We start from the raw sequence: 14,512 nt of genomic DNA, 5'->3' as shown, positions 1-14,512 counted from the left end.
ATTCCTTCTTAGCCTTCACCTTTGCTTGTACCTCCTCATTCCACCACCAAGATTCCTTTTGGTGTGGGGCAAAGCCCTTGGACTCTCCTAATACCTCTTTTGCTACTTTTCGGATACAACTAGCCATGGAATCCCACATTTGGTTAGCTTCCCCCTCTCTATCCCACACACACTAGGTGATTACTTTATCTTTGAAAATGGCTTGTTTTTCTTCTTTTAGATTCCACCATCTAGTCCTTGGGCACTTCCAAGTCTTGTTCTTTTTTCTCACTCTTTTGATATGTACATCCATCACCAACAAGCGATGTTGATTAGCCACGCTCTCTCCTGGTATAACTTTGCAATCCTTACAAGTTATACGATCCCCTTTCCTCATTAGAAGAAAATCTATTTGTGTTTTTGACGACCCACTCTTGTAGGTGATCACATGTTCTTCTCTCTTCTTAAAGAAGGTGTTGGCTAAGAAGAGATCATATGCCATTGCAAAATCCAAGGTAGCTTCCCCATCCTCGTTTCTCTCCCCAAAACCATGGCCACCATGAAAACCTCCATAGTTGCCTGTCTCCCTGCCCACGTGTCCATTTAAATCTCCTCCTATAAATAACTTCTCTGTCTGAGCAATTCCTTGCACCAAGTCTCCAAGGTCTTCCCAAAATTTCTCCTTCGAACTCGTATCCAACCCTACTTGAGGTGTGTACGCACTAATCACATTGATAAGTTCTTGTCCTATTACAATCTTGATTGCCATGATTCTATCTCCTACCCTCTTGACATCTACAACATCTTGTGTCAAGGTCTTGTCCACGATGATGCCAACACCGTTTCTCGTTCTATTTGTGCCCGAATACCATAGTTTAAACCCTGAGTTTTCTAGATCCTTTGCCTTACGACCAACCCACTTAGTTTCTTGTAGGCACATAATATTTATCCTTCTCCTCACCATAACTTCTACTACTTCCATAGATTTTCCCGTCAAGGTTCCTGTATTCCACGTTCCTAAACGCATTTTGCTCTCTTGAACTCTACCCTTCTGTCCTAGCTTCTTCACCCTTCCCCGTCTAATAGGATCAAAGTACTTCTTTTGTGTGTCCCGTGTAAAGTTGATAGGAGCATATGCTCCCAAACAACTTTGAGTGGAGTCGTTCGAAAAGAAGTTTCTATAGCCCCCTTGCTCATTTAACACTGTATCCGGGTGCCGATGGAGATACAGCGACTCTTGCTCACTTATCACTGTGCTCAGGCCACACAGCGCGCCACGTACGGGTGACGCCCTAGCTTTAGCGCGATTTCGTTCTGGATTCATTTTCATAAGGATTCGACGTGATCATGGAGTGCCGGCTGTCGACTACCTGACGCCCTCCCCCTCCTCCTTTATCCGGGCTTGGGACCGGCAATGTAAGATAAACTTACACGGCGGAGTTAGTAAAAAGTAAAGAGTAACGGAAAAAAAAAAGAACGTCTATTTGGTGCTTCTTGCATCATTGTTTGTTCTTGGTTTTGCAGTTTGCACTTAACGAGTGTGTGGTCTGGAATGTAGGTACTTGTAAAATTGTTTTGCTGAATATATTATCATCTTCCCCATTCTCGGTTGAATCCCAGCGTTAGCCCCAATCCAAGGGGTAAGGCGTCAACAACGGTCAATATAAGGGAATGATTTTTTTGGATAAATTAACTAACTGTAAGGATGAAACAATTATATATATATATATATATAATTGTTGTAGGTTTAATTTATTGAATCATATAAAGGACAGAGAGAGGGGGTGCGGCGTAGTAGAAGAGAGATGTGTAATAGTGAGGTGTGTTGTATTTCCTTCCATTGTGCCCTTATTTATAGTAGTAAGGAAGGTTAATTCCTTACCCTAACAGGATTGGAGTAGGATTACCACTTTAATAGAATAATATCTAGTCTAAGAGATATGGTAGAATCTCGCAAGAATATCCCAGATACGGTAGGATTTACACGATCACATTCCTAATCCAACAGGACTGCAACACTCCCCCTCGAATGTGTAAATACTCAAACAATTGACATATCAAGTCTTCAGCGATGAAGTAAATACGGTTGATAAAGTTGTTGGCACAATGAGCGAAATCGAGTCTCATATTAACGGAAGAATGCATAAAAGGTAAAACTCACAAAACCTTGTTATGGTAAAGCCCAATGTGGGAAAAAAAACCCATAGACTAAGAGAAAAGTGAGAAAAGTCAACACTATGAGCTTATAGAAAGTTGACTTCGACAATGACATCGTGTAGAGGTTGGCAAGGTTGTCTGGGATTGGCTTGTATGACTTCAACTCTTGATACTTTGCTGATGTAGATGTAGACGCAATCTGTCTTGGGGTTGACTTCGTTGATGTATCATATTTTGGTCAGGTTGATAATGTGGCATAGTCTTCATGGATTGTTGTTGGGGCTCAACAATGGATGAAAACAATAGGTACTTCGAGTATGCTCAACAAGAACTCTCAACCATGTCTCACGTGGCATCGTGAAGTGAGGTGAGTCTTGGAACGGTTTGAAGATTTCGCAACTAAGGTCATATAGTGGACCTCCAAGATATTGTGTTATCCCAAATGGTAAAGACATAACCATTTTGGGGATGTGCCTTGTGTGGGTTTGATAAGTAATCAACATTAACATAACAAACAAGGCAAGCATCATTCCGAGGACCAAGGGGGTCAGATCTGCTTGGGATGCGTTGGGATTAGCCTAAATCCGTAGTACCTTTCAGGGTAGTGGAAAAACTAACTTCCCTCCCCCGACCAATCGGACGTCCGGGATAACGAGGTATCATCTTTAATACCAATTCAGTGGCTATGTGTAGGCGCGGTGCTGCATCTTAACTAATAGATCAACAACGAATGAGACGTCCTGTCTAATACAATGAGCTAAGTACAACAAAGCGCAAGGGTGAACTTAAATATGAAACTTCAGATTCCATAACCTTTTCATAGTCCTCATTTGCACATAGTGTTGGAAGACCATAGGTATACTCAAAGGTAACACCTTCGGGGTGTAATTTGACTGGTAGACCAAAGTACCATTAGAACAACGCTTGAACTTCAGGTCAAGGCATACACGACTTTTCCCAAGATCTTTCATCTCAAATTCTGTCTTTAGATGCGAGGCATTTTTTTTTTTAGCTCTTCCAAAGTCTTAGTGGGGTTCATTTCATGGACATAATCAATCAAACAATCACTTAGATGGGTATACAACATCCGCCAAGTCGCTTCAATTTGTAAGTGAACGCCTCAAATGAGTTGAGAGGTTGTTCCATGGTTTGAACTATTGAACCAGTCCATGTAATTCTTTGGGAACTTACATGTAAATCTCCATATTAATATCCTCATGGAGAAACACTAACCACAGTTCATAATGCTGCTGTTAATCATAGGGCATTTGAGAGAAACCTTGCGCTATAAGGCGTGCATCATATCGCACTATTTCATTCATCTCATTTCCTTGCTCATTTGTAACACAACATGGTTACCTTGGGCAGTGTAGGAACGACATGTCAAAACACACTTTGGTAAGGAATTTAACCTGGATTGTAATTTTGGTTGTCCAATTAGTTTTACGTTGTCACTAATCAAATGAGTACGGTTCGATATCGTCGCTTTCATTTAGCTACCATATAAGTGAACATCATCGATGATAATCTCATTCCAATTCCATTATCTCATCCAAACTAGAATACTGGACCAAGAACTTCAAGTCTCAAGAGTAATCCAGATTAATTTCATGAGATGAAATGATTTGAGACAGCGATCGAGTATGGATTCATTTTGTACCGTGACCTTCCTCTTCTAAGGAAATGAATCCTATGAACCGAGTGATCTGTCGTGCTTTAGGCTGAGACAGTTTGATTGGCCAGGGGCGGCCAAATCGTCCTTTTAGGGCGGCACACCCTTTGGGGATGTTGACTCGACGTCCGTTAAGTACGTCTATCCTTGCAGGCATCTTTGCAGCTGGTATATGATCTCGTCACTTTAGCTAGATTAGAGGAATGTGTCTGGAGTAACATTCTGAAAGCTAAAATACATCACACTTGCTTATCATACATGTGCGGTGCGGGGATTGAGATGAGACATAGAAAGCAATGTCCACCCAAATTCACATCGTTCTACAAGAACATTGACGTTCTTATCTCCCCTTAACGGCGGGAAGACTGTGTCATTGAAGTGACAATCCACAAATGAGCGGTAAGGAGATCGTTTGCAAGGGCTCTAAGAAAGCTAGTGTGAGGGAGAATCATGATCGACAAAGATTCACATCCTTCTTCGAGGACTCATATTGGTAGGTTATGGTGGTGCAACTTGGCACATGGAATGCACACCCAAATGCATAAGTACGAAATGTCAGGTTCATACCCAGTAACCAACTGTAACGTCGAAGAGGTTAGGTGGCAATAGCCTTAAGGTAGACCATCATAGCTACGTACAAGATTGCATAGCCCTAGACAGAAACCGAAAGCTTGGTGCGTTCACCAAGGTCTGAACCATCAATTAAATTATGCTTTATGATCACTTTGCAAAGCTGTTTTGTGGTGAACATGGGAATTTGATGTCCAATTACAAACCCAAAAGAAATGCAATACTTATCGTAAACCTTCGATATAAACTTTATGGTGTTATCCAGTGTTCCAACTTTATGGGATAATAAGGGTGGTGAACCCTTAAAATTGGCTAGGAGGTTTAGCAGCAATGGATGTGGACAAACATGTGACCATTTTGTTAATTCATCAACCAAAACCATAAGTATTTATACAATCCGCATTTTGATTGGATTAGTCCACGTATATTCCCTTGAATCCACTGTGAAAAGAGGGTTGTTTCGTATCTTTGCTAGGGATGATTTAGAAAATCAATTTCCATAACAAGCAGGCTTGGCAAAGTGTGCTTGTAGGCATAAGATCCTTACTTTGGGTAAGGAGATGCGTTGTGGCATCATTGCTCTACCTAAATGTCCAAAAAGGTTGTGCCAAAAGCAAGTAAACTACTCAAATCATCTGAGTCCAGGGCAGCCACATGCGGTGCTTCCTGAAGGAAAATTTTTGTCCTAGCTAAGAACATTTGAACACATAAGCAAACTAATAACACTTTAAAGTAGGCATGCATTAAAAAAAAATTCTAAAACCCATGACTTTCAAAGCCTAGTGAATGGTGAACCACAAGAATCTAACAACATTAAAGAGAAGAAAGGATTTTGAGATTCATTACCCTTGAAACTCATCCTTGTTTACACAAGGGATTCACCCAAGTGAAGGGCCTCCAAGTCACCTCCTAGCTCCTTAGATCTTCCTTGTGTTTTTCTTCCTTTTGATACTCTTTTGCTCCTTGAGGATGTGAGGAAAGGATCTCCAAGAACGCCAAAAATTTAGTGTCTCTAAGTCTCCACACCAAAGATGTAGTGTGACGAGAAGATGGATGAATTAGAGAGATTTTTTATGCTAGTAAAAGTCTCCCTAAGTGGCCGGCCTCTATAGAGAAAAAGAAAAAAAAAGTTTCTCTTCTTTACCTCAAGAAAACCCTAGTGAGTAAAAGCTATAAAGATGACTTTATACTACCTCACATGTGAGTTGCAAACTTGCAATTAATCCAAGTTTAAATCCACTCACCCTTATGGCCAGCCTTGACTTTGTTATTGGGCTAATTGCCCATTTTGTTTTAGTTGTCATACAACTTGTTGATGCACAAAATCAGTGAGGACTTTGGTACAACATAAAGTGTTAAGTTTGTGACCTTCGCTAGATTGCTCCGGTCACTAGTGTGGATAAGTATGTAAATGGATAAAGACAGGGAAGCAAACACAAGATGTACGTGGTTCACCCAGATTGACTACATCCACGGAGTAGAGGAGTTTTAATTAATTGTGAAGGGTTTACACAAGTACATAGGTTCAAGCTTTCCTTTTGTGAGTACTAGTGAATGATTTAGTACAAATGACATTAGGAAATATTGTGAGAGAATGATCTCTATTTATAGAAGATAGTTTCTAGTTTCATTCTGACATTGACACGTGTCATGTTGTGATTGGCTTCTGATGTTGACACGTGTCGCGCTATGATTGCCTTCTGATGTCGACACGTGTCGTGCTGTGATTGGCCTCCTGGTTAGAGGGAAACTCTTCTGGGTCATTCACGGTATAACGTTGATCGGTGCTCAGTAGTTTCGGGATTGGTCAAGTATGGTACAAACAGTGCTCCCCTAAGTTCCGGAGTGAGGGAAGCTCCTCGGTTAGGAACTTGCAAGATCCAAGCCATTGAGTAATCACAAAACTTCTAAGTACCGAAGTGTGGTATCATTTTCACTTGCCTTAACTGTCTCATATGTAGATGTGGCATCTTCTCTGGAAGTACTTTCCTCCATCCATGGGTGGTATCTTTAACCGATGAAGATGCACAAGGTAATGTATCAATTTCACTTGAAGCTTACTTGTAGTTTCGGGCTTGGTCAAGTGCGATACAAACCCTATAGTAGGAGTCCCCCAAGTCACCGAGCTAGGAGATTTGCCAAAGGAGGTAACAGACAAGGAAAGTAATCAGACTTCCACGCAAGCAACCTGGATCGGAGGTTCGACTTCGGCTTTCGGTTGATTGTTCTCCTTCTCCTTGTGTCGTAAAAAGCAACAAGGATAAGGAAAAGCAAATGGAGAAGAGATGATATGAGATACTTTTGCTTTTGAAGAAGTAACTTTCCACAGGCTTATTCTTGAACTAGGCTGGAGGGTTTTTTGGTTTCCTCCAGAGTATAAGGCCGACTCAAGAATTTGAGGGTCAAAACAAGTCCATCAAATCTAGAGTACGTTCGACCTTAATGATATGGGATACTTTTGCTGTCAACAAAGTAGTGGGTGTGGTATGGCGAAGCTTTGCTCTTTGGCCATGGTGTCAGCGAAAGGTTGTTGAAGCTTCTCGAGTTCTTCGGATAGGGTAGCGATGCTGGGTTTGGATTTGATTTAGACTTCTCTGTCTGGGTTGTGTGGTTCTGCAGGAAGGGCATCGTGCTGTAGTGATCTGTTCCAGCTCATCATTGATCATTCTGCTTCAATCTCTTACAGCATTTGTCCCCGATGCAGGAATGGAATGCAACCTTTGCATTAAAATGGTCCTCCAGAGCACTACTTTTCAGCAACTCATCCATGCATGGCAGCTTCAGTGTAAAACGTCAATATCGTATCAACTGTTCTGAGGTATTTGTCGAATGACTTTGTGACCTTGACAACAGTTGAGGATGAGTACTCGAGAGCAATGTTAGGCAAACAACCATGCAAAGATTCCGGGCAATCAGTTCTAGATCTGAAGTTTGATTTCAGGTTCCGGCTGATTGCATTTTTTCTCCTTGTCCTGCAGGTAAGAGCAAGGGAAAAGGAAAAGACAAGGAAAAAGCATGATATAGGATACTTTTGCTTTTAACCCTGATGATATGAGATACTCTTGCTCTAGTGTGGCTTGTTTGCATAAGTATTATCGGGGGGGGGGGGGGAAGGAAGCTGAGTATATCGAGAGACTCTGCTGGGAATGCCCTCTCGGATGTGAATAAAAGTTAAGCATTTTTTTTTATTTGCATGTATGCTTGGCTTTGGAGGATGGAGGTTAACATATATAGGAATTGTCCCAACAGCGAGTAGTAAAGTTGTTCCTTTACCATTTTCGGTCATAGCAATGTAGTGGGAGTTGGAAGATTCACGTGTTTTAACTTTGTCAGAGCACTTCGAAAAAGTGGTCTGTGGTATCTGGAAAGCTGATGTTGCGTGTGAAGATTACAGATAAGCTTTATCTAAGGAAATCTGGCTCTCGAAGTTCAAAAAGCGGTGCCTCTTCGATTTTCAAACAAGCAATCCTGTCGGGGACCTGGCTTTCGAGATTCGGAGAACGGTGCCTCTTCGATTTTTGAGAAATCAATTCTGTTGGGAGTCTAGCTTCCGAGATTCGGAGAGCCGTGCCTCTTCGATTTTTGAGAAAGCAATCTTGTTGTGAGTCTGGCTCTCTAGAGTCGGATAGCGGTGCCTCTTCGATTTTTGAGAAAGTAATCCTGTTGTGAGAGTCAGATAGCGGTGCCTCTTTGATTTTTGAGAAAGCAATCCTGTTGTGAGTCTGGCTCTCGAGAGTCAGATAGCGGTGCCTCTTCGATTTTTGAGAAAGCAATCCTGGTGGGAGTTTGGTTCTCGAGATTCGGAGAGCGGTGGCCCTTCGATTTTTGAGAAAGCGATCCTGTTAGGAGTCTGGCTCTCAAGATTCGGAGAGTTGTGCCTCTTCAATTTTTGAGCAAGCAATCCTGTTGGGAGTGTTTTCTCGAATGTGAGTAAAGGTTGGACATTTTTGCCAGTCTGCCTTGCCACGGAGCACAAAGGTTGACACACATAGGGACTTTCCAGTTATCAAGCAGTGGTGCTGTTCTTTTACCCTTGTGGGTAATGATAGGGTAGCTTGACCTTCAAAATTTATGTGTCTAAACTTTGTCAGAGATATTTGGCAAAAGTTATCTGTGGTACCCGAAGAGCTGATGTTGCGTGTGGGGATTGTTGACATATTTTACTCAGGAAAATCTGCTTCTCGAAATTCGGATTTTTGAACCAACGGCCCTGTTGCCCTTTCTTTTATAAGGGCACCAATTGTGTACAAGAAGTACGTTCAGAGAGTTATTGCTTGCAGGAATTTTCCCCTTATTTTTGTACTTCAGAGATTTATTGCACCTCATTTATGAGAATGTCTGGCCCATCCGACCGTCGTTTTGACTTGAACTTTGGTGAAGAGGCAGCCATGCCTTCTCAAGACAACATATGGCGCCCATCCTTCTTATCCCTTACTGGTCCTCTTACCGTTGGGGACTCTATGATGAAGAATGATATAACCGCTGCGGTGGTGGCCAGGAATCTTCTCACTCCTAAAGATAATAGACTACTTTCCAAACGGTCTGATGAGTTGGCTGTTAAGGATTCTCTGGCTCTCAGTGTTCAGTGTGCAGGTTCTGTGTCTAATATGGCCCAACGCCTATTTTCTCGAACCCGCCAAGTTGAATCATTGGCTGCTGAAGTGATAAGTCTCAAACAGGAGATCAGAGGGCTCAAGCATGAGAATAATAGTTGCACAGGCTCGCACGTGACTATGCTACAAACGTGAAGAGGAAGCTCGACTAGCTGCAGGAATCTGATGGTCAGATTTTACGTGATCATCAGAGGTTTGTGAGTTTGTTCCAAAGGCATTTATTGCCTTTGTCTTCTGGGGCTGTACCACGTAATGAAGCTCCAAATGATCAACCTTCTGTGCCTCCTCCTTCTGGGGTTCTGCCTAGTACTGAGGCTCCGAATAATCATCCTCCGGTGCCTCCTCTTTCTGGGGCTTTGCCGATTGCTGAGACTTCTCCTGAGCAACCTTTGTGAAGGCTCCCTATTGTTTGTTTATTTTAATTCATGTATATGTACATATTTGTAACTTATCAGAGATATCAATAAACAAGTTTTGCTTCATTTCAACGTATTGTGTTAAATACACCAAGGCCTTCTTGACTAAGTTCTTTGAATTTTTTCTTTTGTTGAAGCTTGAATGTTGAAGCTTTGTGAGTGAACCATGTATGTTGAGGTAGTGCTCCCTTAATTTCCTGAGTGAGGAAAACTTCTCGGTTGGAGACTTGAAAAAATCCAAGTCACTGAGTGGTCGTGAGACTTCCGAGTATCAAGGTGCATTAGCATATGGTAGGAGTCCCCCAAATCTCTGGTCAAGGGAGTTGACGAATGAGGCATTTCCTTTCTAAGTGGTAGCCCAAAACTCCTCCTTCATATATATTTGTTCTGAAAGTTGTTAGGCCCAAAGAAGAGGAGGCTTGGGCAATTTTTTTTTTCGAATTTCCAAATTTTTGAATTTTCGAATTTCCGAAAGAAAAAAAATATATATATTTTTAAGCTTTGTAGGTGAAGCTTTGATGGTGAAGCTTTGAGGTTGAAGCTTTGTTGGGTATCATGAATTGATTTTGCTTCACATTATCTTGATCAAGATAGTGTGAAGCTTTTGTAGGTGAAGCTTTTGTGTTGAAACTATTATGGGTGAAGCTATTGTGGGTGAAGCTTTTGTTGGTGAAGCTTTTATGGGTGAAGCTTTTGTAGGTGAAGCTTTTGTGGGTGAAGCTTTTGTAGGTGAAGCTTTTGTGGTGGGTGAAGCTTTTGTAGGTGAAGCTCTTGTGAGTGGTGGGTGAAGCTTTTGTAGGTGAAGCTTTTGTGAGTGAAGCTTTTGTGGGTGAAGCTTTTGTAGGTGAAGCTATTGTGGGTGAAGCTATTGTGGGTGAAGCTTTTGTGTTAAAGCTTTGTAGGTGAAGCTTTGGAGTTGAAGCTTTGTAGGTGAAGCTTTTGTGTTGAAGCTTTTGTAGGTGAAGCTTTGGAGTTGAAGCTTTGTAGGTGGAGCTTTGGACTTGAAGCTTTTGTTGGGTACCATGAATTGATTTTGCTTCACACTTGATCAAGATAGTGTGAAACTTTTGAGAATTTGTAGTTGTCCTCCATTGATGAAGCTTTTGCTGGTGAAGCTTTTGTGGTGAAGCTTTATTGGGTACCATGAATTGATTTTGCTTCACACTATCATGATCAAGATAGTGTGAAGCTTTTGAGAATTTGTAGTTGTCCTCCATTGATGAAGCTTTGTTGAATTTCCAATATTTTTTTTTTTTGGGAAACTAGAAATTTGAAAATGTGGGAGAGACAACATATACAAATTTTGCTTCCACACTGTTGAGCAAGAGATTGTGATGCAAGCCACACCTTGTAGTAGTCGAAGGTTTGGATGAACCATATAAATTGAATTTGCTTTGAACAGTCTTGATCAAGAGTGTGTGAAACTTTCTACGAGTTGTAGTTGCCCTTCATTGATGAATCTTTTGTTGGCACCATAAATTAGTTTTGCTTCACATTGTCTTGATCAAAAGTGTGTGAAGCTTTTGAGAATTATGATTGAACTCCTTTGATGAAGCTCTTGTTGTCACCATAAATTAGTTTTGCTTCATACTGTCTTGATCAAGAGTGTGTGAAGCTTTTGAGAATTGTGGTTGCCCTCCATTGATGAAGCTCTTGTTGGCACCATAAATTGGTTTTGCTTCACACTGTCTTGATCAAGAGTGTGTGAAGCTTTTGAGAATTGTGGTTGAACTCCTTTGATGAAGCTCTTGTTGGCACTATAAATTGGTTTTCCTTCACACTGTTGATAGACGCATATTTATGCGACTTAGTTAACTAGTTTTCTTGCATTTACGTTATTAGTTCTTAGTTATTTTAGTACTTTAAGCCATTTTCGTGTGTTTGTAGGTCCAAAGGGCTAAGGTAGCAAGAAAGTGCATTTTGGAGCAGTTTTGAGCTTGTAATGGATTACATATGATATGAGCAAGATGGATGGACGAATTTGAAGACAAAAGAGGCTAGGAACATGCTAAAAATCTGGTGAAACAAATACAAGTTGCAAGAAGGGATAAATTTCTAGAAGGATTGGCCAAAACTTCACTCAAAACCATGCATACCCCATAAAATTCATCAATGCCGTGGCCTTCCCTTTGTTTTACTTCCACCAGATTTTTTTAGTGATGATGCAATGCCTATCTCACTATGACATTTGAGTGGATGATGTAATGCTTAACTCACCATGACATTTGAGTGGATGATGCAATGCTTAACTCACCATGACATGTGAGTGGATGACTCAAAACCTACCCTCACCAACAATTCTCCACCTTGCCATGCCTTACCTACTTCATTCCACCAGATTTTTGCATTAAACATGTCCATCCTCTCCCTATAAATACCATGCAGCAACCTCATTGAATTCATCCAGAAATTAACCATTCTCCAAGCCTTTCCTTGCCTCTCCTACATATCTAAACCCCTTCCCATCCATTCCTCCAAATAACCAACCATTCAACATCATTCCAACCTTGTTGTGGCGGCAAGGAGAAGGAGAAAAGTCCTTGGACGCGCTTGCTATCCAACATGGATCGTTGGAACGTTTAGGTGCTTTCGTCCCTTTGTTTTTCAATGGTTAAATTTGTTTATCTTTGTTTTGTAATAATGAGGAACTAAACCCCCCTTGGCTAGGGGGGGATTCAAAAACCATGTTTATGCTTGCTATATGATTTGATTACTTCCAATTGCGTTTCTTGAATTGTGAATTCAATTTACTTATCCGTTCGTATAAAAACTAATTTGTGTATGTTGGTTGAGAGTGCACGCTTAATTTTCATGCATGAATTTGACGCTAGAATATAAGGGAGTTTCACCTAATCGTTATGAACTTATATTCATAAGTAGTGAAGGTTGCTAGTCACAATCACGTTAAGTAAATTCTTGGCATAAGTTTCATGCAAATCATAGTAACGAGTGCCTCGTCAATGCTTATGTTTTTCATAGAACTTAATGATTCTTGCTTGTATCTCTATTATGCAATTCATGTAGGGAACTTGTAGGGAATGTTTTGGGTTGTCGTATGCAATCATCCAATCTAATAACTTGTTGAAAAACTGAGAGTTAATTAGTGCAATTCACGGTAATTTGGGGCGTTGAGTATTCATAACTTATCGAAGAGCAATTGGAAATCATTTTGTATGCAAGCAAGACATGTGTGGAGAAGAACCCCTTAGCTAGCCTTCCATTATCCATTCAACCCAAATTTGTTTAAAATCTATTTAAGTTTTTAGTTTATTCGTTTTTACTTTCAACTTCACCAAACTCAAATCCCCCTTTTACTTTCTTGTTTTAAAATCTTTTGTTTACATTTTTAACTTTGTTTCTTTTTGTTTTTGAGTCAGTTTAGAGGTTTTAGCAAGCCCTCCTAATCCCCGGTTTAGAACGATCCCTACTTACATACTTTGTTACAATTGTCAAAAAGAGGGTTTAATTTGTGTGTCAAGTAATTTTACGCATCAACTGTCTTGATCAAAAGTGTGTGAGGCTTTTGAGAATTTTGGTTGCCCTCTATTGATGAAGCTCTTGTTGGCACCATAAATTGGTTTTGTTTCCCACTGTCTTGATCAAGAGTGTGTGAAGCTTTTGAGAATTGTGGTCGCCCTTCGTTGATGAAGTTCTTGTTGGCACTATAAATTGGTTTTGCTTCACACTGTCTTGATCAAGAGTGTGTGAAGCTTTTGAGAATTGTGGTTGAACTCCTTTGATGGAGCTCTTGTTGGCACCATAAATTGGTTTTGCTTCACACCGTCTAGATCAGGAGTGTGTGAGGCTTTCTACGAGTTGTAGAGTTTGCATTATTACTGAGGAGAAATGTCTGAAGCAGATGCAAGAGGGCTGAATAGCTTGATCTTCGTATGTCATGCACTGAAGTTGTTGTCGGCTTGCAATAAGACTTTGTTGGTGACTATAACTTATGTTGCACATAAGTGCTCCCCTAGTTGAGTTGTCAAGCTTGAGGGTTTTTGATTATTTGTGAATGCTAGGAGTTCACATGTACAAGTTGTACCACTCGTCTTTTAGTAGGTGGAATGAATGGTGAGTTGCTTTCATCACTTGGTTGGTGGTACGAAGGTGAGTTCCTTCATCACCTTCCATCACATTTCATAACTTGGTTGGTGGCACGAAGATGAGTTCCTTCTTCACCTGGTTGGTGCCATGAATGGCAAGTTGCTAAATGATATTAGAGTACGGGTTGTACATTTCATCACCTGGTTGGTGGCATGAAGGAGAGTACGTGTTGTACATTTCATCACCTGGTTTGTGGCATGAAGATGAGTTCCTTTTTCACATTTCATCACCTGGTTGGTGAGAATAAGGGCAAGGTGTCGGGCACATTGTAGCAAGTGTCGAATGACACAAAGTATGTCGAACCCTTTTAAAGCACAGTTGGCTTATGTATGAATGTGTTGGAATGTATGATTGAATGAATATACTGTGAAGCTGTTCGTTTATTTGTATAGTCTTATTGAACTATACTTAGACTTTGTTTCATGTTGGAAGCATTCATGTTGAAGCTTTGAACCCGAGTGTTTCATTGCTAGGAATGTAAGAGGATTAGGACCGAGTTGTCTAGATCACCTTTTTATTGAATTCATGTCAAATAGTCTTCGTTACATAGGATGCCGAACGGCTGAAGCTTAACACTTGTACAATGTGAGTTTACTTGTAATAGTACTTCAAGTGATCAGTGTTCCATGGATGGCCAATGGTCTTGCCATTGGAACTTCTAAGCTTGTAGGAGCCAAGGCGACTGATGCCAACAACTTCAAACGGTCCATCCCAGTTTGGACTAAATGTTCGTTCACTCGGGACTCTGTCGTAGAGTAATCTTTTCTTCAATACCCAGTCCCTCACTTTGAAAAAACAAGGTTTGACCCTTGAGTCATAGTAGTTGGGGATGCGCTGCTTGTAGGCGACATTTCTCAAGTGAGCCTGGTTTCTGTGTTCCTTAACTAGATCTAAGTTGAGGGTAAGTTGTTTGTCATTTTCGCTTTGCACGTAGTTCTGGACTCGAAACGTTGCTTGCTCAAGCTCAATTGGGACAACTGCATTTGTACCAATGGTAAGTG

This window comes from Malus domestica, chromosome 13, assembly GCF_042453785.1.
Source record: "Malus domestica chromosome 13, GDT2T_hap1".
Lineage (NCBI taxonomy): Eukaryota > Viridiplantae > Streptophyta > Magnoliopsida > Rosales > Rosaceae > Malus > Malus domestica.
This window is presented reverse-complemented; position numbering follows the sequence as displayed.